Source organism: Gorilla gorilla, chromosome 6, assembly GCF_029281585.2.
Source record: "Gorilla gorilla gorilla isolate KB3781 chromosome 6, NHGRI_mGorGor1-v2.1_pri, whole genome shotgun sequence".
In the NCBI taxonomy this organism is placed as follows: domain Eukaryota; kingdom Metazoa; phylum Chordata; class Mammalia; order Primates; family Hominidae; genus Gorilla; species Gorilla gorilla.
Window position 1 is genome coordinate 91698605 of NC_073230.2, and position 27871 is coordinate 91726475.

The 27871-nt window shown below is 39.2% G+C and overlaps 1 protein-coding gene and 1 long non-coding RNA gene across 2 annotated transcripts in view; both read right to left on the reverse strand.

The window, feature by feature from the left end:
- On the reverse strand, positions 1-27471 carry LOC129534643 (uncharacterized). The gene is made up of 3 exons (XR_010134710.1): positions 27322-27471; positions 3275-3420; positions 1-284 (listed from the first exon to the last, which is right to left on the reverse strand). It is a non-coding gene; the product is annotated as an uncharacterized lncRNA (long non-coding RNA).
- SDHAF3 (succinate dehydrogenase complex assembly factor 3) overlaps positions 1-27871 on the reverse strand; it is a 68789-nt gene that overhangs the window by 39400 nt on the left and 1518 nt on the right. The gene's annotated exons all lie outside the window — the stretch shown is intronic.

The window sequence follows — 27871 nt, forward strand, 5'->3', positions numbered from 1 at the left end:
CCTATTTAAGTTTTCACAAAATTTCCAAATCTCTATTTTTATCTTTTCCAAGTCATCAATGATATAACTCATAATTTCACAATTAATCTGCTAACTATAAAGCAGCATCTTCCTTAAAATTTTTATTATAAATATATTTTATTGTAGTAAGAAGTACAAAAATTTACTCAAAAACAATCATGTGTTTGATGGCTGCCTTCCAAGACTGGGAAATCCCGAAAACGAAGATTCTCTCTCTGTTGGGGTTTTGAATTACTATGAATCATCAGGCTATAGAGCAGGATCTGAAACATGGAAGGCATTTAATAAATGTTTATTGAATGAAATAATTTCTTCAATTAAGACAAAGAAAATTTAAGAGAACACTTGACAGTGACAGGGAAAGGAAGCAAGAATCAAAATGGTAATGAGACAATGAAGCGGTCATTCAAAATTCTAGGTAACACAAAAGAATGTATGTTGAACCAATTCCTTAATTTCTAAAATAAAGTCAAATAAAATTTCACATATTGGGTTTCATATATTCATCTAGAACTGGTAAATAAATGCCTTCAGTATCCCTTAAACTTACTAAGAAAAATGACTTTTACCAAACCAATTATTTAAACACTATTCAGTGATTACCCATGAAGCCTTCAAAAATGGATTAACATTGTATATAGTAGAAAAAATATTTACTCCCTTTTAAAATTAGTTAAAACATATATATAAAATAGTCAAAGTGGCAACAAATCTGTAACAGACAATTCAAATATGAAATGTACTAGTCAGAATGTAAAAAGACAAATACTACTTCAGATAAAATTTAAAGTTTTCATTTAATCTTCCCAGACATAAGTATCTTCTGCCATCATGTGGAAATTTCTGAAATTACATGTACACACAAAATTAATGTTATCAAGCTCCTAGAACTGATAAAGGAATTCAGCAAAGTTTCCAGATACTAGATTAATGTACACAAATCAGTAGCTCTTCAATACACCAATAGCGACCAAGTGGAGAATCAAAACAAAAACTCAACTCCTTGTACAATAGCTGCAAAAAAAAAAAAAAAAAAAAATACTTAGGAATATACCTAACCAAGGAGTTGAAAGACCTCTACAAAGAAAACTACAAAACACTGCTGAGAGAAATCACAGATCACACAAGGGGAAACACACCCCATGCACATGGATGGGTAACATCAATATTGTGAAAATGACCATACCGCCAAAAGCAATCTACAAATTCCGTGCAATCCCCATCAGAATACCACCATCATTCTTCACAGAATTACAAAAAACAATTCTAAAATCCATATGAAACCAAAGAAGAGCCCACATAGCCAAAGTAAACTAAGCAAAAAGAACAAATCTGCAGGCATCACACTATCTGATTTCAAACTGTAAGACCATAGTCACCAAAACAGCATGATATTGGCATAAAAACAGGCACACAGACCAATGGGACAGAATAGGGAACCCAGAAATAAACCCAAATACTTACAGCCAACTGATCTTCGACAAAGCAAACAAAAAAGTAAAGTAGGGAAAGGACAACTTTTTCCACAAATGGTGCTAGAATAATTGGCTAGCCACATGTAAGAGAATGAAACTGGATCCTCATCTCTTGCCTAATACAAAAATCAACTCAAGATGGATCAAGGACTTAAACCTAAGACCTGAAACTATAAAAATCCTAGAAGATAACACTGGAAAAACCTTTCTAGACATTGGCTTAGGATTTCATGACCAAGAACCCAAAAGCAAATGCAATAAAAACAAAGATAAATAGCTGGGACCTAATTAAACTAAAGAGAAAAGGACAGTCAGCAAACAGACAACACACAAGAGTGGGAGAAAATCTTCACAATCTATACACCTGACAAAGGTCTAATAACCAGAATCAACAATGAACTCAAACAAATCAGTAAGAAAAAAACAAACGATCCCATCAAAAACAGTAAAGAATGTAAGTAGACAATTCTCAAAAGAAGACATACAAAAGGCCAATGACCATATGAAAAAACGCTCAGCATCACTAATGATCAGGGAAATGCAAATCAAAACCACAAAGTGATACCGTCTTGCTCCTGCAGGAATGGCCATAATAAAAAAAATAAAAAAATAATAGATGTTGGCGTGGATGCGGTGATCAGGGGACTTCTACACTGCTGGTGGGAATGTAAACCAGTACAGCCACTATGGAAAACAGTGTGGAGATTCCTTAAAGAATTAAAAGTAGAACTACCATTTCATCCAGCAATCCCACTACTGGGTATCTACCCAGAGGAAAAGATAATCTTTTTCATTATTTGAAAAAGATACTTGCACATGCATGTTTATAGCAGCACAATTCACAATTGCAAAATCATGGAACCAACCCAAATGCCCATCAATCAATGAGTGGATAAACAAAGTGGTGTATACACACACACACACACACACACACACACACACACAGTGGAACACTACTCAGCCCTAAAAAGGAATGAATTAACAGCATTTGCAGTGACCTGGATGAGACTGGAGACTATCATTCCAAGTGACGTAACTCACGAATGGAAAAACAAATATTGTATGTTCTCACTGATACGTGGGAGCTAAGCTGTAAGGATGCAAAGGCTGTAAGAATGATACAATGGACTTTGGGGACTTGGGGGAAAGAGTGGGAGGGGTGTGAGGGATAAAAGACTACAAATATGGTGCAGTGTATACTGCTCGGGTGATGGGTGGACCAAAATCTGACAAATCACCACTAAAGAACTTACACATGTAACCAAATACCACCAGTACATCAATAACTTATGGAAAAAGAAAAAAAAATTAATGTATCAGACTAGGGTATTAGCTTACCCTAGCAGTCTCTAATATTTGAAAAGATTAACCCAGTTTTTAAACAAAGTGAATATTCTTAGAAGAATTTAAGAAGGGGCCGGGAGTGGTGGCTGACGCCTGTAATCCCAGCACTTTGGGAGGTGGAGGTGGGTGGATCACTTGAGGCCAGGAGTTCGAGACCAGCCTGGCCAACATGGTGAAACCCCCTACTAAAAATACAAAAATTAGCCAGATGTGGTGGCGTCTGACTGTAATCCCAGCTACTCGGGAGGTTGAGGTGGGAGAATCGCTTGAACCCAGGAGACAGAGGTTGCAGCAGTGAGCCAAGATCGCACCACTGCACTCCAGCCTGGGCAACAGAGTGAGACTCTGTCTAAAAAAAAAAAGAATTTAAGAAGAAAATAATCCTGTAAAGTTGCTCCTTCTTCCTGAGAGAAGATAGTGGTGTTCATTTGTACCTTAAGGAAATTGCATGCAGACACTCTGTTTCATTTTCTTTCCAAGACTCAGCAGTTATGGCTCTTCTAGGCCTTTTCCACTTCAAGATCTTAAATTCCTTAAATACTGTCTCCTTTTCTCTCCCTCACTTTAGGCACTTAAAACCCTATAATAAATCGGAAAAGAAACAGGAGTATTAAGCTACTTTAACTTGTTCTGAATAATTAGAAACTAGAGATGCTTGATACTAGTTCTATAAAGACAAAAGCTTATTAATAGCCAAATAGCAAAAAAACAAAATTAAAAACTGAACCAGCTATGCATACAATCATATGCCTAATGGGTTGACAGTATTATCTACATAAAGACATGAATTAAAGTGCTTGGAATAAGCCTAATGCCCTAAATTCTCATATATTTATAAAATACAATTTCAGAATTTAAGACTTTGTTTACATTATTAATCTTTATAAACACTACAATTCAGCCCAGGCGCGGTGGCTCACGCCTGTAATCCTAGCACTTTGGGAGGCCGAGGTGGGCAGATCACGAGGTCAGGAGTTTGAGACCAGCCTGGCCAATACAGTGAAACGCCGTCTCTACTAAAAATACAAAAAAATAGCTAGGCGTGGTGGTATGCGCCTGCAATCCCAGCTACTCGGGAGGCTGAGGCAGGAGAATTGCTTGAACTCAGGAGGCAGAGGTTGAAGTGAGCCGAGATCACACCACTGCACTCCAGCCCAGGCAAGAGGGCAAGACTCTGTCTCAAAAAAAAAAAAAAAAAAAAAAAAAAGACAACAATTCACACATTTCATTGCTCAATTTTTTATCCAGCTGTGGTAATTAGCATATTTGGTCTTTGTCAAAAAATAATCACTCATTTTTCTTTTGGGGGGGGAAAAAGACTTACTGAACATCTATTAAAACATACTACTGTCCCATTAATTTTACAAAGATAAGTAGAACATTGTTTTTGTTCTCAATGAACTTACCATCAACTAGTGGCAAAAAGGTGTACATAAGCAACTATAATACAATGTAGATAACATTAAGTACCAAAAGAGACTGTAATCCCAGCACTTTGGGAGGCCAAGGCAGGGGGATCACGAGGTCAGGAGATAGAGACCATCCTGGCTAACACAGTGAAACCCCGTCTCTATTTAAAAATACAAAAAAATTGCCAGGTGTGGTGGCAGGCGCTAGTCGGTAGAGCATGAGACTCTTAATCTCAGGGTCGTGGGTTTGAGCCCCATGTCGGGCGCCAGATATCGGGGGAAATTCACCCCCGATATTTCACATAGGTTCTTTTCTATTTTCCCTAAGTGTCAGCCAGTCTGAGAAATAAAGGGAAAGAGTACAAAAGAGAGAAATTTTAAAGCTGGGTGTCCGGGGGAGACATCACATGTTGGCAGGTTCCGTGATGCCCCGAGCCGTAAAACCAGCAAGTTTTTATTAGTGATTTTCAAAAGGGGAGGGAGTGTACGAATAGGGTGTGGGTCACAGAGATCACATGCTTCACAAGGTAATAAGATATCACAAGATAAATGGAGGCAGGGCGAGATCACAGGACCACAGGACCGGGGCGAAATTAAAATTGCTAATGAAGTTTCAGGCACGCATTGTCATTGATAACATCTTATCAGGAGACAGTGTTTGAGAGCAGACAACCGGTCTGACCAAAATTTATTAGGCGGGAATTTCCTCGTCCTAATAAGCCTGGGAGTGCTATGGGAGACCGGGGCTTATTTCATCCCTCAGCTACGACCGTAAAAGACAGCCATCCCCAAAGCAGCCATTTCAGAGGCCTCCCCTCAGGGATGCATTCTCTTTCTCAGGGATGTTCCTTGCTGAGAAAAAGAATTCAGTGGTATTTCTCCCATTTGCTTTTGAAAGAAGAGAAATATGGCTCTGTTCCGCCTGGCTCACCGGCAGTCAGAGTTTAAGGTTATCTCCCTTGTTCCCTGAACATTGCTGTTATCCTGTTCTTTTTTCAAGGTGCCCGGATTTCATATTGTTTAAACACACATGCTCTACAAACAATTTGTGCAGTTAACGCAATCATCACAGGGTCCTGAGGCGACATACATCCTCCTCAGCTTACGAAGATGACGGGATTAAGAAATTAACGACAGGCATTGGAAATCACAGGGTATTGACTGGGGAAGTGATAAGTGTCCATGAAATCTTCACAATTTATGTTCAGAGATTGCAGTAAAGACAGGCATAAGAAATTATAAAAGTATTAATTTGGGGAACTAATAAGTGTCCATGAAATCTTCACAATTTATGTTCTTCTGCCATGGCTTCAGCTGGTCCCTCTGTTCGGGGTCCCTGACTTCCTGCAACATGTAGTCCCAGCTACTCGGGAGGCTGAGGCAGGAGAATGGCGTGAACCCGGGAGGCGGAGCTTGCAGTGAGCCAAGATCGCGCCACTGCCCTCTAGCCTGGGTGACAGAGTGAGACTCCATCTCAAAAAAAAAAAAAAAAAAAAAAATACTACCAAAAGAGAAAAATACAACTTGAGGGAAATTTAAGACATAGAGATTTCTTTCCATTTGAAGAATTAATCAATTAAGAATTGACAGCACCATATGAAGGTTGTTTTGAAAGACACTTTAGGGTTTGGCCATGCAGACAAAGACAGTAAAACATTAAGCCAAATGAACAGTCAGAGTCAAAACAACTTGAGGCCACTTTCAGAGAGCAATGCTCAGTTAAGTGACTAGAACATAGAATTCATGTCAAAGAACATTGAGATAAAGGTAGGAAAAATATATTCGGGCCAGATTTTGCAGTTTTGAACGTCACGTTAAAGAGAGGTCAATGGGAAAACACTGATGGGTTTTGACAAGGGTAATAAAATGATCAAAGTTGTATTTTATAAGGTGACAGTTAAAAGAGACTAAAGGCAAGATTATTCATGAAATAACTATAAACATCCAGAGGTACTGACAATTGGAATGGAGAGAACAGGTCAGAGTTCTGATACCGTAAAAGAAAACAGTCAACAGGATTTGGCAACTAACAGCATACAGAGGATAAGAAAGAAGAAAGACTTAATTAAGAATAACAAAATTACAAAATTTGTTTTCAGAGCACTCTTACCTGGAATTCTTGTCTCCTTCCTGTCAACCTACTTCCTACCCCACATTGATAGCAGCAGGAGGCAGACAAATGCCTAGGCAGACAGGGGCAGGTCCACAGTGAAACCTCAATTTCAAACCAAAGGCAGTTTAAAGCTTAAAAGTCAAGCTATGAGTCTCAGATACATCTACAGGCCAGACTGAGAACCTCTCTTCCTGTCTGGTGCTCTTTCCTCTGATTGATCCTCACCCTTCACCTATTTTACATACACACACCCTTCCCTAATTGGCTTTTTTACACTGTCATGCCTACCTTTGAGTGGTGCCTTTGTTTTAGCCTTTTTTGCATACTCACAAACCAATCAGCATACACTCCCCCATTCTGAGCCCATAAAAGCCCCAGACTCAGCCATATTTTGGAACTGCCCGTCTCCGGGTGTGGGGGACTACCCACCTTCCGGTGGGGGACCACTCACTTTGAGTCCCCTCTCCACTGAGAACTGTTCTGTTGTTCAATAAAACTCTTCTCTGCCCTTCTCACCCTTCAGTTCTCAGTGTAACCTCATTCTTCTTGGACACAGGACAAGAACTCAGGAACCACCGAACACAGGTAGGAAAAAGGCTGTAACACTGTGGCCTTCTGCCGGCACCGGGCAGCGCCCCCATGCAGTGAGAAGCAGCAGCAGGGCCAGGCCAGCCCCCAAGGCACTGCTGGGAGCAGGGCAGTGGGACTGAATGAGCTGTAGCACAGGCAGGCTGGGGAACACCTGGCCAGACACAGGCTGAGTGTGGATCCCGTGACAAGCACAGGATCTGGGCCAGAGTGCAAGCCAGGCGTGGTCCAATGGACCTAGTGGGTAGGCGCCTCCTGCAGTGAGCCTGGGCACAAGCAGGGACCAGATGGGGGTGTCACTGGCCACAGAGGTCTCCAGCTGGCAAAGCAGCACCAAAAAAATACTGTGTCAACATTAAAGCTAAAATATCTAACATTTGTTGAACACTTACTACGTGTAAGGCACTGGACAACTATTATGCATATACTGTCTTATTTAATCCTTAACCTTAGAGGTAAGTACTGTTGCTATGCCCATTTTACTGATGAGGAAACCAAGGCTTAGAATGGTTAATCAAATTACCCAAGGTCACAGAGTAAGTGGCTAGATGTTAATCAACGTCAGATAATCATTAAAAGTGTTAGTCATATTAAATTTAAAATGTAATCTCTCATATGGATATACATATTTTTAAAATAAACTCAAAGATAAAATGACCTTCAAAAGCCAATGAGGGCTGGGCAGTGGTGGCTCATGCCCATAATCCTAGAACTTTGGGAGGCCAAGGCAGGTGGATCACCTGAGGTGAGGAGTTCAAAACCAGCCTGGCCAACATGGTGAAACCCTGTCTCTACTAAAAACGCACAAAAAATTAGCCAGGTGTGGTGGCAGGCACCTGTAATCCCAGCTACTCAGGAGGCTGAGGCAAGAGAATTGCTTATACATGGGACGCGGACGTTGCAGTGAGCTGAGATTGTGCCACTGCACTCCAGCCTGGGAAACAAAGATTCTGTCAAGAAAAAAAAAAAAAATGCCAGTAGGGCTTGGCACACAGGCTCACCCCTGTGATCCAGCAATTTGGGAGGCCAAGGCGGGTGGATCACTTGAGGTCAGGAGTTCGAGACTAGCCAACACGGTGAAACCTACTAAAAATACAAAATTAGCTGGGTGTGGTGCCACGTGCTTGTAATCCCAGCTACTCAAGAGGCTGAGGCAGGAGAATTGCTCAGACCCAGGAGATGGAGGTTGTGGTGAGCCAAGATGGTGCCACTGCACTCCAGCCTGGGCGACAAAACGAAACTCCATCTTAAAAAAAAAAAAAAAAAAGCGAATGGAATGAGGGCATATGAAGGAATGGCCAGTGACATGGCAGATATATTGGGTAGATAATCATAAATTCAACAGCTAAGAAAGAGAGACGCTTTCCCTCTCGTACTCATACTACTCATACTCCAAATCACTGTCATGCTGCCAAAAGACCAGCATTCACAACTATTATTCTTTAAGACACAATGGGTCTCACCCTATCACATATTGATTTGTGGCAGGCTCATAAAGTCCTTAAAGATCCTGACTATGTATTAATATCCATAACCCCTAAAAAATAGTAGACATTGAATAACTGAGTAAACAACTGAACTCAGTTGGGCTGCTTCTGTCTAGTTCTCTCCAACATAGTGTGAACACCCTCACATAGTTCAAGGCCTACATTTTGAACAATTTCTCCATATCCTTGACTTGAACTTGATCCTGAAACCTCTGCTCCTGATCTGTTGTCTCCTTTCTAGTTTTGAACTTAATAATGTCCTGTGCATTATCCTTGACTCTCAACTTGTTAAGGTCATGGACAAATATAGCTGGCCTGATTTATATTACAAGTGTTTCTCCTAGTTTCCAGGAAATTTCTAAGAGTTCCCTAACCCACAGACTCCCTCCTCAGTTATCAAGGAAAGGATTTAATTTCCATGGGCTCTAACAGAACGTATGTTAGATCATGAAAGGGTTCTCCTTTGACTGACAATGTAAATCTAGTAGGCTATGCAGAGGATGTGAGAGATGTGGACAAGTTCCCAATGTTCTCAGCTTTAGTTTGTATAAACTTTCCCAAAGAAAGAATATAATAAATACTAGTGAGGCTCCCAGACAGCCCTGAAAAACAAACAACCAAAAAAAAAAACAAAAAAACCCTATATTTAAAGAAAATGATGCGGTTAAATATTACACAATAGGAATCACATTTTATTTTATTTTATATTTTCAGTATAAATCTACCATTTTATATTATATTAAGGACTAGGTAACTGCTTACGGCTATTTCAAGCATTCAAACTAAGAAGATGAATTATCATTACTATCTTCCAAGTATTAAGCAGAGCAATAAATTGCTGGATATTAATCAAACAATAGTAAGTAGTAAGTGAACAAACATTATATTTAAATGCACCATATACATCTACTTCTTTAACTACAGACTAAGCTAAATTTAGCAAAATAATTTCAGATTCCAGTTATGCTTTTAAAAGAGAAAAAAACTTCTGAATAACTTTTTAAACTTTGCAAAACTTCACACTACCCATTACTATTTAAGAAAATACAGTTTAAAAGCATACTGTACATAGTTCAATCTTACATAAACTCTTGTCACCCCCTTAATTTAGGCTGTAAAGAATATTTTGATAGCATTTTGTTAAAAAAAAGTGGAACTAAAATAATCTGGCAGGTCTTACTTACTGAAAGTACCAAATCGGAATTCTTCACATGAAACAGAAATTTTCTTTTCAGATACATGCATCAAGATTTCTAGACATACCCTATTTAAAACAAATTTGATTTATGCAAATACAGGTTTACACAAAGAAACAAATTACAGGTTGATAATTCACTTTTCAAAAGGATTCACAAAAGAACTCTTTTAATTAGTAAGTTTGCCAATATACCTAAAAGTTATATTTCAAAAAAAAATCAGTTTATAAAGAATTCTTCAGAAATACACTCAAGGGTATTAAATTAGTTACAGTTAGTTATAAGAGTATCAAGCTTCAGAAACTCCTATTAGTCTTTGTCCTAACAGCTCGACAAATATTGCAGGTGAAACCAAATACATTAACTGAAAATGGCATAGAAATGCATATTTAAGATAGTCTCTGATAAATACATTTATATCTATCCTAATCATCATGAACCTACCAAATTCTTCTTTAAAAATATATACAGGGACTAGCCCGGGCACAGTGGCTCACACCTGTAATCCCAGCACTTTGGGAGGCCAAGGCGGGCGGATCACGAGGTCAGGAGATCGAGACCATCCTGGCTAACACAGTGAAACCCCGTCTCTACTAAAAATACAAAAAATTAGCCAGGCATGGTGGTGGGCGCCTGTAGTCCCAGCTACTCAGGAGGCTGAGGCAGAAGAATGGCGTGAACCTGGGAGGCGGAGCTTGCAGTGAGCCGAGATTGAGCTACTGCACTCCAGCCTGGGCGACAGAGTGAGACTGTCTCCCAAAAAAATATATATATATACACACATACACACACACACACACACACACACACACGCACATACATCACACACACACACACACACATACATATGGGGACTAGCAAATAATGCAGTCAATAATGACTAAAGGTGACCCCAAGAAACCAATGGGCTAAAATCTACTTTCCCTTCTTTGTATAGGCCAGAAGTACAAAAAGAAAAATCCAGAGATCCCCATTAGTGTTGCAGGTTTTTAAGAAGTCCTCTTGCAGGTCGGAGACAACGTCTAAGAAAGGAAATCTAAATTTGATGATCTGGGAATGAAGCATTTTGGAGCAGCTAAGAGAGGCAGGAAGAAGGATCCTAATGTCCACAAACTATCACTGCCAGCTAGCTTCTTGTTCTGTTTAGAGTTGTATCCTAAGAACAAATCCACAAACACTGGCATCTTAACTGAAGACCAAAATGTTAGGTATGATGTAGAGTACCCTTACTGATAACAAAAAGCAGCCTTACAATAATAAGGAGGTAAAGCTGAATGAGAAATATGACAAGGATGTAGCCACTTCAGGAAAATTTGACAGTGCAAAGGAGAAAGCTAAAGTTCCTGGGGGGGAAAAAAAAAGAGGAGTAGGATGAACAGGATGACAGGAGAAAGAGAGGGTTAAGGAAGGGGGTATGAAGAAGAAATAAAACTGAGCATCTCTTTCCATGTAAAATCCAGAGTAGGGAAAACATCATAATACACCTCTCTGAGAATGTCTCTGCCCTTACTAGATTTAATTACAAAATTAGAATATGATCACATGTCAGTTTCTCTAAAAGTGTTCTGAAAATCTTAAGTATGTGCATTAAACAGTCAGGGGTGTTATGAGCACTCAGAAACTGTATCAAACTTGCAAAAATGTCCAAACATTTTAAAGTAAGAACATCTTCTCAGCTGGGTGAGGTGGCTCACACCTGTAACCCCAGCACTTTGAGAGGCCAAGGCAGACGGGTCACCTGAGGTCAGGAGTTCAAGACCAGCCTGGCCAACATACTGAAACCCCATCTCTACTAAAAATACAAAAATTAGCCAGGCATGTTGGCAGGCACTTGTAATACCAGCTACCTGGGAGGCTGAGGCAGGAGAATCACATGAACCTGGGAGGTGGAGGTTGCAGTGAGCTGAGATCATGCCACTGCACTCCAGCCTGGGAGACACATCAAGACTCCATCTCAAAAACGAAAGTTCTTTTCACTCCGTGCATCTTTCTCTTAGCCTTATAAAAGCATTTAATGATAGTCACAGCATTTTTCTTTTAAAGTGGTGTTCATTCTGGTTATTCACCAGTAATCCAGAGTTATCAGTTATATATATCTATAGCTTATAAAATAAATAAATCACAAACTCTTGAGGCCCATGATTGGAAGTGTGAGGCAATAAACATGTTACTTTTGGGAAGGGCCACATTCAAGGCATGTGGTGTGAAGCCAGATTCACTGAGGCTGCAGGTGGCAGCCATCTCACCCAGGTAGCTGCTGTAGCTGTTTTTGCAGTTATGTGTTTGCTATATCATCTGCTGCCATTCTGAGCTTTGGAAAGTGGGGAGGGAGTCAGCTGCATGAGAAGTGTATGGATTGGTTTTTAAGTGGGATAGTTCTTAAACAAACTATAGACCTCTTCATCAGTAAAGAGTTATTGCACCAAAGTCCAGAAACCATTCCTACTTAACCTATGACATGTACAATAATATTCCGGTTTTGGCCTTGGGTTTTTGTTTGTGTGTTTATAACAATGAAATGTCTTTTAAAGGAAAATAAACCATACTATAATTTTTAAATCTATTCGAATAAAGCACAAATATTTTAGTGTTTTAGAGCTCTGAAAGCAAAGTGCAATTTACTTTAGAAATGCTTTGAGTTACACTGATTTAGGAGTAAAGAAGAGCAAAAACTTGTAAATGAGGCAAATACCATTCTCCCTCCTCTAGGGTTAAGCTAATTAAATTTACACACAAAGAGAAGAATCTGAAATTTTTCAGGCCTAGGAAAAATAAGTAAGTAGTAGTTTAATCCATTAACATGTGTAATAGTAACAATGATACCTCAACAGAAAGAAGGTGGTAAACCTAAAAATAAAGGATTGAGGGCAAACTTACAATATGCATTCAGTACTGTTCAGGAAAAAAGGGCAATGAAGCTGTAGGACCCATAAAAATAATCACTAAAGGGATGTTTTCTACTGCAGACACAGTGAGGTCTGATGAAAAAAGCTCTCACGCCTACCCACTCCCTGTCATTTTAATTCCATGTTTACCAGGCAACCTTCTAAACACTAATTCAGTTTCCCAGAAAGCTTAATAGAGGTCCACAATCCCCTGAAGTCAAAGAAGTTCTTAAGAACAAAAGCTCTTTCAGAACTTATCTGGCAGCAAATCCTTACATAAATGTACATAAAGTCTTTATTTACTCCACTTACTGTGAATATTCAAATTTTTTCTGCAGACATACTAATGTATTTGATTACAGTACCACCCTAGATCCCACTCGGTGTTTCTTAAAATTCACTAAATACTACTTCTTCACTTTCTAAAATCTAAAAAAAATACATGATTCTGAAACATATCTGAAAGGGTTTCCCCTGGAAGTAAATATAAATATTCTAACTCCTGGAAATGAGAGCCCTCTTCACTAGCCCCCACTCCCCTAGCAGCAGAAAAAATAAATCAGTATTCTTATTTATATTTCAATGTTATACAAATTTAAGTAATGTGAGTCTGCTGCCAAAAATCTGATCTTTTCTGGTTATGTTGGTAAAGTCCAACTCCAGACTATAAGATCAATTACCAGACCCTATATGATCACAATCAAGGTGGCACATAGCTACCTAGAATATCTTTCTGAAGCCTACTGGTTTCTAAGCCAAGGGGAGCCTATTTACCTGTCTTCCACCCTCCCTGATTGATGTGTCAGAAGAAGACAAACCAACAGTTAACCTATACCCCTCCCAATCCTACCTCACTGACAGCCTTCATTCACCTTCTATAAAACATAGGGGACAAAGGTAAAAAATTAAAATGGAATACAGTTACTACATGGTAACTTAATTTTTATCAAATTTAGTGGAAAATCATTGAATATTTAAGTATGATCTCTAAGAAATTAAACATAAGATTATTCACATTGCTTAACAAGACATAATACTAGACCAGATAGATGACACTGATGATAGGTACCAAATAGATAACCATGATGATTTTCTGATCTCAGTTTAGAGCCCTAAAGATTCCAAATATTTTTTCTAACGGTTACGTAAAAAAGAACTATTTAGATACATTTTGAATCTACACGTTTAGATTTTCATTTATTTCATTTACAAAACTCAACAAGAAATCATACAAAATATATAGATGACATTAACATTTATTAAACATGAAAAAGTCTGAATTGAACCTACAAAATTTTAAAGGCAAAATTAGGAAATGTATATATAAGGCGCTAGTAGCTGACTCACTGAGCATGTCTGCCTCAAGTCCTTTGTGAAAAAGACTGGTAAAAATATTAACTACATCCAGTGCATTTAAAAAATTATCCTTAATAACCTTCTTATGATTACTAAAGTAACACCTGATTTTTGCAGATAATCAAGAAAATCTGAGGTACACAGAAGACAATTACAATCATTCTTAATCTTATCATCCAAAGATAAAGTTTATATGTAATTATGTTACAGTTTTTCCATGTTATTAGTTCTTCTGAAACACCATTTCTAATAACTGCATACTAACCCATCCATCATGTGGCTATAATTTCATTATTCTATCATTGGATATCTACAGTAATTTAAAATTCTCACTTTACTACAGATATGCAACACAGCAATTAACATCTTTGTACGTAAATCACAGAATGACCTATTAGAGTCTCTTTTGCCCATTTCTTTTAGTAAAGCTTTAAGTTTTTTCCTATTGAGCTAAATAAGTTCTTTTCATATTAATGTGACCAATCACATATTAATCCCAAACATTCTATTTGTCTTCATAATTTAACCAAGCCATTTGATTCAATAGTTTAACTCGCCTCATAATATAATCACATCTTAAGAGGTAAAAAGGAACTTTTGGTCCATCCCTAATTCAGGGGTAAAATATATTTTCCCTCTTGAGACAACTAAGGCCCAAAGAAACCTTTCAAAAAAATCACACAGAAAACAAATATGTGCCTGATTATTTAAAAAGTTTAACAGTTACAGCCCAGCAATTTCCATTCTCATCTCATTACTGAAAACAATCTTTCAAATAGAAATATCAGGCAATTAGCACTTCAGGCTAATAAACATAAAAACAAATTATTACTTAAATAATATTTAGACACTGATTTACAAGACATTGTGCTAGAAGTGTAGAAGATAAAAAGATGATTAAGAAGATATCTTTTCCCTCAGGAAAAATATAAAAACTGAAGAATCAAATAGACAAATTGTAACAAGCAAACAAGCAAGATTCAAAGGAAAAAATCTGTAATCATTTTACAGCACAAAAGTTTAATAGTTTTTTGGAAACACTAATTTTAAATCTTGACTAGACCTTCATAAACTAAGAACACAACATTTTTGTCCTATCTAGCTATATGATACTGATAGCAGCAGGAGACAGACAAATTCCTAGGCAGACAAGGGCAGGTCCAATGAAACTGACTTTCAAGCCAAAAACAGCCTGGAGCCTGAAAACCGAGCTGCCAGTTCCTGGCAAAGTCCATGACCAGATAGAGAACTTCCTCCCTGCCTTTTCAGCCAATCAAATGGTGTTTTTTCCAGGCCTGCCCATGGACCAATCAGCATACACTCCTCCATTCTGAGCCCATAAAAACCCCTGGACTCAGCCACAGGTGGAGACTACCCCCCTTCAGGTAGGGAATACTATCCACTTCAGGTCCCCTCTTGTGTGGAGACTGGAATAAAACTCTTCTCTACCTTACTCACTATGTGGTTGTCCCCATAACCCTATTCTTCTTGGATGCAGGACAAGAACCTGGGACCTGCCAAATGGTCGTAGCCCTCCCACCCTCTGCCATCACAGGGCTGCGGCCACACGTGACGGGAAGCACTGGAGGGGCAGGGCCAGCCCAAGAGCCACAGGCCAGAGCAGGGCAGTGGGAATGAACAAACTATAACATGAACAAGCTGACCAGCTCACCCAGCTGCAGGCAGTGACACACTCCCACCAGCTGGGCTACAAAAGAAGAGCTAGGACCCTTCTGGGGGACCAGACCCCAGGACTTCCCGAGCCAGAGCTGTAACATGCCCCAGTTTGCTAGGCTGCAGACAGCAGAAACAAGCTGTCTTGTTTACTCATTGTCGGTGTTTTTGTGATGGTTTATTGAACGGTGATTTGTCACACATATAATGTTTTCTACATCAAGTTTTTTTTTTTTTTTTTTTTTTTTGAGACTGGGTATCACTCCGTCACTGAGGCTGGAGTGCAATGGCACTGTGTGGGCTCACTGCAACCACCTTCTCCAGGATTCAAGCAATTCTCCTGCCTCAGCCTCCCGAGTAGCTGGGATTACAGGTATCCACCACCACACCCGGATAGTTTTTACATTTTTAGTAGAGACGAGATTTCATATGCTCTAACGCCCCCTTTGGGGCTCCACAGTTCCTGGCATCTCCAAGTTTTGGGGCTCCACTGCCTTCTCCTCATCCTGATGCTGGCACCCAAGGTGGAAGCTGCTGTGGTATGCCTGGTCCAGCCACGGCCTCGCACGAAGCCAGTGCCTGAAGCTGCCCATCCCACCGCAGACCCACCACAGCAGCCGGCACACCTGGCTGTGCACCATGGCTGGATCCCACACTCGCTTGCTCACATACCCTTTGCTGCTCTGTGCCTGGCTCGCCCTCAGCAGACATGGGATCCAGGCTGGTAGCGTAAGCCGAGCGCAACCTGCCAGCCTGGGTGGGCAGAGCATAGAGACTAGTGGCCAGCTCAGAACTAAGTGAGGCCTGGGCAGGGGTGCTGCCGGCCAGAGATTTCCGGCTGGCAAAGCGGCACTGAAAAAATCCTGCATCAGTATCAAACAAGTCATTTTACTTCTATAGGCCTTAGTTTCTTCATCTTTAACATGAAAGGATTTCCAAGTAAAGATGGCAGACTGGGGATATCACGAGAGCTTATTTTTTATCTCCTCTCCCTTCCAAAGCCAGACTAAACTAGCAGTAAAGCAATTTTTAAAAGGAATAATCCATAATGACTAGAGAACAAGAATGGAGCCATTAGCAGCCAAGCAATTTCAACAGATTTTCTGAAGATGGAAAGCAGAACAGTGTAAATAATGAAGCAAAGCAGACACAGGAGGCCACAGTTCTGAATACGAACAGAGAATACACCTAGAGACAGCCAAGCTGCCAAAATCAAGTGAACTCAAACACCAGGTAGGCAGGAAATCAGGAGCAGGAAGCAAATACAGGCAAGATTAACCTAAAAGTAATTTCCCAATCAACAAGCCTATCTATATGTATAGTTCTTGGTTAGTTTCTTATTGTTTTATTCATAAATATGGACAGATAACCAAAATTCTCAAGACATTTGGAACATGAAAGAGACCAAAATAAAACAAAAAATGTCCCCAGAAGAGATAAACAGGAAAGAGTACATTGCTTTTTATTATAAGCCCTTCTACACTAATTAATTATTCTAAGCCATATGTATCTATTACTTCAATTTAAGAAAAAAGTTAATCTCTGCTACTAAGGAGGCTGAGGCAGGAGGATCACTTGAGCCTAGGAGTTCGAGAGCAGACTGGGCAACAGAGCAAGATCCTATCTCAAAGGAAAAAAAAAGTGCACCAACTGAAAAACAGGGGCTTAACAAAACAATCAGAAGCTCTCTTTCAGTTAATTCTACTCCCCATGTAAAACTTCAGTTGTATACAGTGTTCTTATTAAGCAACCATAAACTACATTTATTTAATAAAATAGTAAGAATAAGGAAAATTAATATTATCCACATATTCTTTCCCATATTTTTCATGAATTGTAATTTCTTTTTATTTTCCTTTCATGCATATATAATTATCACCTTAAATTTTGTACAAAAACTTCAAATTTTAAGATTGCACATTACCTATATACATACCTCTACACACACAATGTTTCAGAACTATGACCACTAGCATATTAACATTATCATGCTATTACTATTATTTTAAATCTGAAAATTTAAATAAATTTTGAATCATTTAAATAAAAGAAACATACACCTGTCTTCCAGTAACATACCATGAAGTCAATAATATATGCAATATTGATCAAACTATAATTTTTAAATACTTTGTTACTTTATCATGAGCATTGTTGTAACACATTTTATAACACCAATAAAAATTAAATATTCCTAAGTAGTAATATCTTAAAAGCTTCACTAATAACGCAAGTGTTTCAGACATGAAAAAGTAGAAAACATTCATGTTGCAAGGATAAACTGTTTTGTATCTTCTCTTGTACCCCTTTTTAAACCATTAATTAAGGACCACAGTATGGCTAAAATGTTTTAAAAGTTAAAACTTGACTTTGGGAGGCCGAGGCAAGTGGATCACTTGACGTCAGGAGTTTGAGACCAGCCTGGCCAACATGGTGAAACCCCATCTCTACTAAAAATATAAAAACTAGCCAGATGTGGTGGTGGACGCCTGTAATCCCAGCTACTCGGGAGGCTGAGGCAGGAGAACTGCTTGAACCCAGGAGCAGGAGGTTGCAGTGAGCCGACGCAGTGCCACTGCACTCCAGCCTCAGCGACAGAGGGAGACTCAGTCAAAAAAAAAAAAAAAAAAAAAAACTTGATGTAGAAAACATGTATGTGTGACAAATCACCATTCAATAAACCATCACAAAAACACCGACAATGAGTAAAATGCAGAATTAACAATTTGACTGAGACCCAACTGACCCACTCATACTTGGGAGATGTATCCCTGACACATACAATCCATTCACTAAACAGAGAAGCAGTTCATTCCTTTTCTACTGCAAGCTAAAACTATAAATCAAGATGTTCAAGAGCAACAAAATGAGGTCCACAAATTAGGTAAGAGAAGCATACATTTATAAAAACTAGCCAAATACCCATCCAATCCTAATTATACTAAGGAAACTCTAAATATAGGTGACATGCCACTTAATAATACATGTGTATATATGATACATACATACAAATGATGATCCACTTCAAAATCATATATAAGAAAAAGACATCCCATGAGAGTTACAAAGGGATGGCTACCTGAAGTCTGAAGCATTTCCTCCTCTCGAACAAATGCAACAAAATAAAATGGGAAAGAAAATGTTATAATATCTAAATTATCACACAAGTATAAAGAATTAAACATAATCAAGAAGTAAGAGCAGTTACAGTCAGTCCGTGATACCGGGATCATTGCCTTTACTTGAAGAGAAGAAAAAGAAAATGGATTCTCTTGGATCTGGCAAGATAGCCAAATAGGAACAGCTCTGGTTGGCAGCTCCAAGCGAGACCAATACATAAGGCAGGTGATTTCTCCATTTCCAACTAAGGTACCCTGTTCATCTCACTGGGACTGGTTAGGCAGTGGGTGCAGCCCATGGAGGGCGAGCAGCAGCAGCATGGGGTGTTGCCTCACCCAGGAAGCGCAAGGAGTTGGGGGGAGGTGAGGGGCTCCCTTTCCCAGCCAAGGGAAGCCATGAGGGACTGTGCTATCCGGCCCAGATACTATGCTTTTCCCATGATTTTTGTAATCCGAAGACCAGGAGATTCCCTCGTGTGTCTACACCACCAAGGCCCTGGGTTTCAAGCTCAAAGCTGGGCAAGCTATTCGGGCAGACACCGAGCTAGCTGCAGGTTTTTTTTTTTTTTCCGTACTCCAGTGGTGCCTGGAACCCAGGCGAGACAGAACAGTTCACTTGCCTGGAAAGGGGGCTGAAGCCAGGGAACCAAGTCATCTCGCTCAGCAGGTCCCACTCCCATGAAGGCCAGCAAGCTAAGAACCACTGGCTTGAATTTCTCGCTGCCAGCACAACTCTGAAGTCGACCAGGGATGACAGAGCTTGGTGGGGGGAGGGGCATCTGCTATTACTGAGGCTTGAGCAGGCTGTTTTCCTCTGACAGTACTAAGGACTGGGACGAACTCAACATAATGCAGCAAAGCGGCTGTGGCCAGACTGCCTCTCTAGATTCCTCCTCACTGGGCAGGGCATCTCTGAAACAAAGGCAGCAGCCCCAATCAGGGGCTTACAGATAAAACTCCCATCTCCCTGGGCCACAGCACCTGGGGGAAGGGGCAGCTGTGGGCACAGCTTCAGCAGACTTAAATGTTCCTGCCTGACGGCTCTGAAGAGAGCAGCGGATGCTGACAAGGAGGGCTTTCGCAGGACGGTGCTTGAGCTCCACTAAGGGACAGACTGCTTCCTCAACTGGGTCCCTGACCCCCATGCCTCCTGACTGGAAGAGACCTCCCAACAGGGGTTGACAGACACCTCATACAGGAGAGCTCTGGCTGGCATCAGGCCGGTGCCCCTCTGGGACGAAGCTTCCAGAGGAAAGAGCAGGCAGCAATCTTCGCTGTTCTGCAGCCTCTGCTGGTGATACCCAGGCAAATAGGATCTGGAGTAGACCTCCAGCAAACTGCAGCAGATCTGCAGAAGAGGGGCCTGTTAGAAGAAAAACAAACACAAAGCAGCAACATGAACATCAACAAAAAAGACCCTCACACAAAACCCCATCGAAAGTAAATCCATGAAGATGAGGAAACACCAGCACAAAAATGCTGCAAATTCCAAAAACCAGAATGCTTCTTCTCCTCCAAATGATTGCAACTCCTCTCCAGCAAGGACACAAAACTGGATGGAGAATGAGTTTGATGAACTGACAGAAGTAGGCTTCAGAAGGTAGGTAATAACAAACTCCTCTGAGCTACGGAAGCATGTTCTAACCCAATGCAAGGAAGCTAAGAACTCTGACAAAAGGTTACAGGAACTGCTAACATAATAACCAGTTTAGAGAAGAACATAAATGACCTGATGGAGATGAAAAACACAGCACGAAAACTTCATTAAGCATACACAAGTATCAAGAGCCAAATCAATAAAGAGGAAGAAAGGATATCAGAGATTGAAGATCAACTTACTGAAATAAGGCATGAAGACAATATTAGAGAAAAAAGAATGAAAAGGAACGAACAAAGACTCCAAGAAATATGGGACCATGTGAAAAGACCAAGCCTACGATTGACTGAGGTTCCTGAAAGTGGTTTCTTTGAAACCAATGAGAACAAAGAGACAATGTACCAGAATCTCTGGGACACAGCTAAAGCAGTGTTTAGAGGAAAATTTATAGCACTAAATGCCCAAATTAGAAAGTGAGAAACACCTAAAACTGACACCCTACCGTCACAATTAAAAGAACTAGGGAAGCAAGGGCAAACAAATTCAAAAGCTAGCAGAAGACAAGAAATAACTAAGATCAGACCAGAACTGAAGGAGAGACATGAAAAACCCTTCAAAAAAATCCATGAATCGGAGCCGTTTTTTTGAAAAGATTAACAAAACAGCCGCTGGCCAGACTAATAAAGAAGAAAAGAGAGAATAATCAAATAGACACAATAAAAATGATAAAGCATTCCCTTTGAAAACCAGCACTAGACAATGATGACCTCTCTCACCACTCCTATTCAACATAGTATTGGAAGTTCTGGCCAGAGCAATCAGGCAAGAGAAAAAAATAAAACGTATTCAAATAAGAAGAGAGAAAGTCAAACTGTCTGTTTGCAGATGACATGATTGTGTATTTAGAAAACCCCATCGTCTCAGCCCAAAAACTCCTTAAGCTGATAACTTCAGCAGTCTCAGGATATGAAATCAATGTGCAAAAATCACATGCATTCCTATACGCCAATAATAGACAAGCAGAGAGCCAAATCATGAGTGAACTCCCATTCACAATTGCTACAAAGAAAATAAAATACCTAGAAATACAACTTACAAGAGACACAAAGGACCTCTTCAAGGAGAACTACAAACCACTGCTCAAAGAAGTAAGAGAGGGCACAAACAAATGGAAAAACCTTCCATGCTAATGGATGCGAAGAATCAATATTGCTAAAATGGCCATACTGCTCAAAGTAATTTATACATTCAATGCTATTCCTATCAAGCTACCATTGACTTTCTTCACAGAACTAGAAAAAAAATTACTTTAAATTTCATATGGAACCAAAAAAGAGCCCGCATAGCCAAAACAATCCTAAGCAAAAAGAACAAGGCTGAAGGCATCACGCTACCTGACTTCAAACTATTACTACAAGGCTACAGTTACCACAAGAGCATGATACTGGCACCAAAACAGACATATAGATGAACGGAACAAAACAGAGGCCTCAGAAATAACACCACACATCTGCAACCATCTCATCTTTGACAAACCTGACAAAAACAAGCAATGGGGAAAGGATTCCCTATTTAATAAATGGTGCTGGGAAAACTGGCTAGCCATATGCAAAAAACAGAAACTGGACCCCTTCCTTACACTTTACAACCAACTCAAGATGGATTAAAGACTTAAACGTAAAACCTAAAACCATAAAAACCCTAGAAGAAAACCTAGACAATACCATTCAGGACATAGGCATGGGCAAAAACTTCATGACTAAAACACCAAAAGCAATGGCAACGAAAGCCAAAATTGACAAATGAGATCTAATTAAATTAAAGAGCTTCTGCTCAGCAAAACAAACTACCATCAGAGTGAACAGGCAACCTACAGAATGGGAGAAAATTTTTGCAATCTATCCATCTGACAAAGGGCTACTATCCAGAATCTACAAGGAACTTAAACAAATTTACAAGAAAAAAAAAAACCATCAAAAAGTGGGCGAAGGATATGAACACACCTTTCTCAAAAAAAAAAAAAAAAGACATTTATGCAGTAAACAAATATGAAAAAAAGCTCATCATCACTGGTCATTAGAGAAATGTAAATCAAAACCACAATGAGATACCATCTCATGCCAGTTAGAATGGCAATCATTAAAACGTTAGGAAACTACAGATGCTGGAGAGAATGTGGAGAAATAGGAACACTTTTACACTGTTGGTGGGAGTGTAAATTACTTCAACCGTTGTGGAAGACAGTGTGGCAATTCCTCAAGGATCTGGAACCAGAAATACCATTTGACCCAGCAATCCCACTACTGGGTATATACCCAAAGGATTATAAATCATTCTACTATAAATGCACAAGCACATGTATGTTTACTGCAGCACTATTTACAATAGCAAAGACTTGGAACCAACCCAAATATCCATCAATGATAGGCTGGATAGAGAAAATGTGGAACATATACATCATGGAATACTATGCAGCCATGAAAAAGAATGAGTTTATGTCCTTTGCTGGGACATGGATGAAGCTGGAAACCATCATCCTCAGCAAACTAATACAGGAACAGAAAACCAAAAACCTCATGTTCTCACTCCTAAGTGGGAACTGAACAATGAGAACACATGGACACAGGGAGGGGAACATCACATACCCGGGCCTTTCAGGGGGTGGGGGGAAAGAGGAGGTAGAGCATTAGGACAAATACCAAATGCATGCAGGGCTTAAAACCTACATGATGGGTTGATAGGTATAGCAAACCACCATGGTACATGTATACCTATGTAACAAACCTGCATGTTCAGCACATGTATCCCAGAACTTAAAATACATTTTTAAAAAAAAGTACTTCCTTTGCAGCAGTAGCTAGGAACAACTACATACAGATGGAAAAAAAAAAAAAGAAAAGAAAAATTCCAGCACTATACAACTACTTTCATTCTCTTAACTCCTAAATGTTAATGTTCTATCTTTGACCAACTTATACCCAAAAGGGGCACTTCCACCCACATCTTTAGTCTACCAACTACAGGTAATAACTTCCAAATCTCTGTCTCCAGCCACAATCTGTCTCCTGAGTATCAGACCAACACATATCTCTCTGAACATCTTCACTTAACTGTCCATGAGAATTTTTAGCACAAAGCACACCAAACTGAACTCATTCCCAATCTGTTCCTCCTATATGACTATTCTGGTTACTGGTATCATGCTCCAAACCTGAGAGTTATCCATTCTGTTTTCTTCTCCTTCACTAATACTGTATTAGTCAACAAGTCAAGTTCCACTCTACTTTAAAAGAAAAAAAAAAAAACCTCATAAATCTATATCCTCCATTTTCAAGGCCTCTGTCTTGGTTTAGGTATATACCTATTTGAGACTGGGATTACTACATCCATCTACTAACAGTTCTCCCTACTTTCAATCTGGCTTTTACTTCAATTATTCCTCTATATTGCTGCTAACATGATCTTTCTAGAATGTAATTTAAGTCATTTCCACCATTTAAAAAGCTTTCAATGATTCAAAATAAAAACTTAAAACCCTTAGCAGAATATCCTGTCTCCTGCCACCTCTTTAGCTTTATTTCTTCCTCATCTTCCGTGTAAAACACTAAATTCCAAACACAACACTGCAGTTCCTGGAAAAAAGTCATACTGTTTCGGCCGGGCGCAGTGGCTCACGCCTGTAATCCCAGCATTTGGGAGGCCCAGGTGGGCGGATCATAAGGTCGGGAGATCAATACCATCCTGGCTAACACAGTGAAACCCCATCTCTACTAAAAATACAAAAAATTAGCTGGGCGCAGTGGTGGGCGCCTGTAGTCCCAGCTACTCAGGAGGCTGAGGCAGGAGAATGGCATGAACCTGGGAGGCGGAGTTTGCAGTAAGCCGAGATCACGCCACTGCACTCCAGCCTGGGCGATAGAGCGAAGACTCCGTCTCAAAAAAAAAAAAAAAAAAAAAAAAACCTCATACTGTTTCTTACCTCGATGCCTCTGCATATGTTATTCCCTCTTTCTAGAAGGTTCTCTTTTTGATATGGTAAATTTGACCTACTCAAGACTTAACCATCTTGTGTAGCTTTCAACTTCCTCCATTACTCCTTAATCCCACAGCATTTAATAGACACTCTTTCATACTATATTACAATTGTCTATCCTTTTCTACTAAACTTTGAACACTGTGAAAGTAAAATACATTTATTATTCATTTTTGTGTCTTAAATGCCTAGCACGTTGTCTGGAAATAGTAAGTGATCAAAACTATCTGAAAAATGTTTCTGCCTTTTTCTAGAAACAAAACAGTTAAAAAATATTCCCCAACAGACACAGAACAAAACAGGTACTTAAGAAAAACAACAGGAACCAGGCAAGAGACAACTCAGAAAAATACATGGGACAGAAAAAGAAATACACATGAAGTCTCTTCAGGTAGCTCCTGAGAGCACACTCTTCTGTGCTCTTTGTCTCATATTCTCTCACCAACATGTTTTATCTATTTAATCTTCAATGCTTATTCTGATTTCCTAGAAAATAAGTGGTAGGCACAGAGAGAAAAATAGAAAGCCTTACTTAAACAACTATTCCTCAAAAATGAGCACAGTCAGAACTTTTAAAATGCCATAATAAGACCCCTGATCTATGGAGTCTCAATTTCACTTCTAATAGTTACCTCCTAAGAGTTGAGATTACAATGCACATTTTACAAACCAGTTATCGTACATTCTCCCTTAATAGATTCCCAAAAACTCTTCCTGAACTTATATTTTTTCTCTTATGGTGAGAAATTACATAAATCCACTGTTTACTCTGTAAACATGCTTTTACATTTCTATACTTAAAATACTTTCCTTCCACGTTGCCCCACTTGGTCCCTGAACAAAAACTCCCCCCAGCTGAATTCCCTCTACTATTTTATTGCCAGTTTTCCAGGATCACAAATGAAGAGAATTAGAGAACTCTCTTCCAAATACGGGGCCTCTAGTGTTCTTGATCCCTTTCTTTTCTCCAGTGGCAACTATACCCAACGTTGCCCCTGATGTAAAACAAATTCAGATTCCATTCAAGTCCATAATTAAGTTTAGATGTGTGTGAGGGACTGGGATCGTGTAGACCAGACTCTACATATTAAGTTAGAAGTCCACAACAGTTACTCTTAGTTTGATGTAAACGTAACCATTACGTAATATTCAAACAACAGGTGCCAAGTTTGTAATGAGCACTAACTGAAAAATAAAGGCATAAAAATCCATGTCATGTCTAGCAGTATCTAGTATAACATAATCATAAATTAGATATTTTGAAGAACATGTCGGGGGAAAAAAGACTTGGAAGTCTTAAGTATATTACTCTCTGGTGATAAAACTTCTGTAGCCAGGTTTTTCTCCCCTCCAATCATTAGCATCTTCTCTAGCCCTACTCTTTCAAAAAGACCAGTTCTTCAAGTATCTTTCCTGGTAGGATCCAACCTACCACGTCTAACTCCCAGGCTTAGATTAAGCTGCCTTGTAACTGTGATAATTATGTTACACAAAGAAATTACTACGTTTAAATTTATCTTTACCCAGCTGCCAATTCATTAATTCCAGTAGATCAACAATGGTCGGGGAAGACAGGAAAACTGTTCTCTACAGACGCGTGTCAACTAATAAATTCAGAAGGAATGAGGGAAACAAAAGAGCCACCATTGGAACACAATGGCAAAATCCATCAATGAATGCTAAAATTAGTAATCATCTGAAAGCCTGAGAGTACCTACCCCCAAATATGTATTAATTTCAAAAGAGAAAATAGTAAGTTTACAGTAGAGACACCACGTGGATTATTACTTTAACCAAGTGATCACAGTTATCATCACCAGTAAGAAGTCATGTTAGTATCATGTGCCCTCTGACATTAAGTGTTGAGACGAACACTTCGCCCATGTGGTATTCTCAGTAATGCATAACATCAATTTAACCATGAGAAAACATCAGACCAACTCAAATTGAGATACATTCCACAAAGTAACAGACCAGTACTTTTCAAAAAAGTATCAAGGTAATGAAAGATAGGAAGACGGAGCAACTGTCACAGAATGGAGATTAAGGAAAAAGAATGACTAAATGCATTGTAGAATCCCCATTGGATCCTGGAACAGAATAAGGACATTAGTGAAAGGGCTGGCAAATTGTAAATAAAGTCTGTAGTTAACAGTATTGCAGCAATGTTAACTTCTTGTTTTTGATCACTGTACCCTGATTATGTAAGATGCTAACACAGGGGGAAACAGGATGTAGGGAACTCTGTACTGTCTTTCTAACTCTTCTGTATGTCTAAAATTATTCCAAGTTTTAAAAAGCTCAATTCCAGTTACCAAGCCTACTAGGTCAACTAACACATTTTTTATTTATGCAGTTCTTTTTTATACCCTCTCTCTCCTACTACCTATTATCAATTTTTTCTGAGTTGCTACTCTTTCCTACTTTTTCCCAAAGAGGCTTCCGTGTGCTTACATTTTAAGACTTCTTAAAATAACCTTATTTCCTCCCAACAGAGAGCTACTCTCCTTCCTGTACGGCCACAAAATGACCTACCATAAAAGATGTAAAATACTTTAATACAGTATCTTATAGCTTCATAACAATTAGCAATACACAAGTGCTTGTAAATACATTTACATACGTAAATTTTGAGATGCATAAACACTTATTTTATAGATAAGAAAATAAGACTAGAAAAACTATGTGATCTGACACTTAAAATGTCAGAGACTGAATCTGAATCCAGTTCTTCAGGCTCCAAAACCAAATTACCTTATTAAAATAAAGTGCTCTGTGTCTGAAAAGCTTCAACTTCCCTGCTTCAGGCAAGCGAATTACATCAAATACACCATGATTTTCAAGAAAGTTCCAAATTTCCCGATTGTTCTAAATGTCGCTCTTAAAAGCTTCAATAATTATACAAAAAAGAATTCTGGAAGTCAGTGCAAAGTTTGTGTTCACCCTAACCATTCTTTTGATTTTTTTTAAAAAGCAGACTTCAGTCATCTCCCCTTCAACTTTTTAGGCCGAAGAATCGCTTACCTCTATTTTCACATCAGCTCCAACTCATGCTTTCAAGTATCTGAGCTGTCATTCCAATCTCTAATTCCATTCATTTCTTTATATTTGCAAATGAAAACTAGGGGCAATCCTGCAGGGCCCCGAGCCCCACGAAATACTCTGAATATCTTTTTTCCTTTACTCAAAAAAAAAAAAAAAAAAAAGTCAAACGACTTATTGCTAATGCACGTGTCTGTTTAATATTTAGCGCAATGGTGCAGGGCGAAGTAACAATGACTTGAGACCGGAGGAAACAACTTTCGCCTGACCTAACTGCCACCAGCATTTTTCTCCTTCACAGTTTGTAATCTCCAACCTTTTGTAATCTTTTTCATGTTATCTGATTTCTGTATCAGCCAAGTGAGAAAATTATTTAAACCCAACCAAAAGCGCTGAGATTATATAGTAAGTTACGGAAATAAACCTTTAAATTTGAAAACTAATAAGAGAACCATTAATTTATTAATGGGCGCTTACTAGGTGCAAAGGCACTTAAAAGGACAAAAAGCTCCTGAGGTCTTTGAGCACTTAA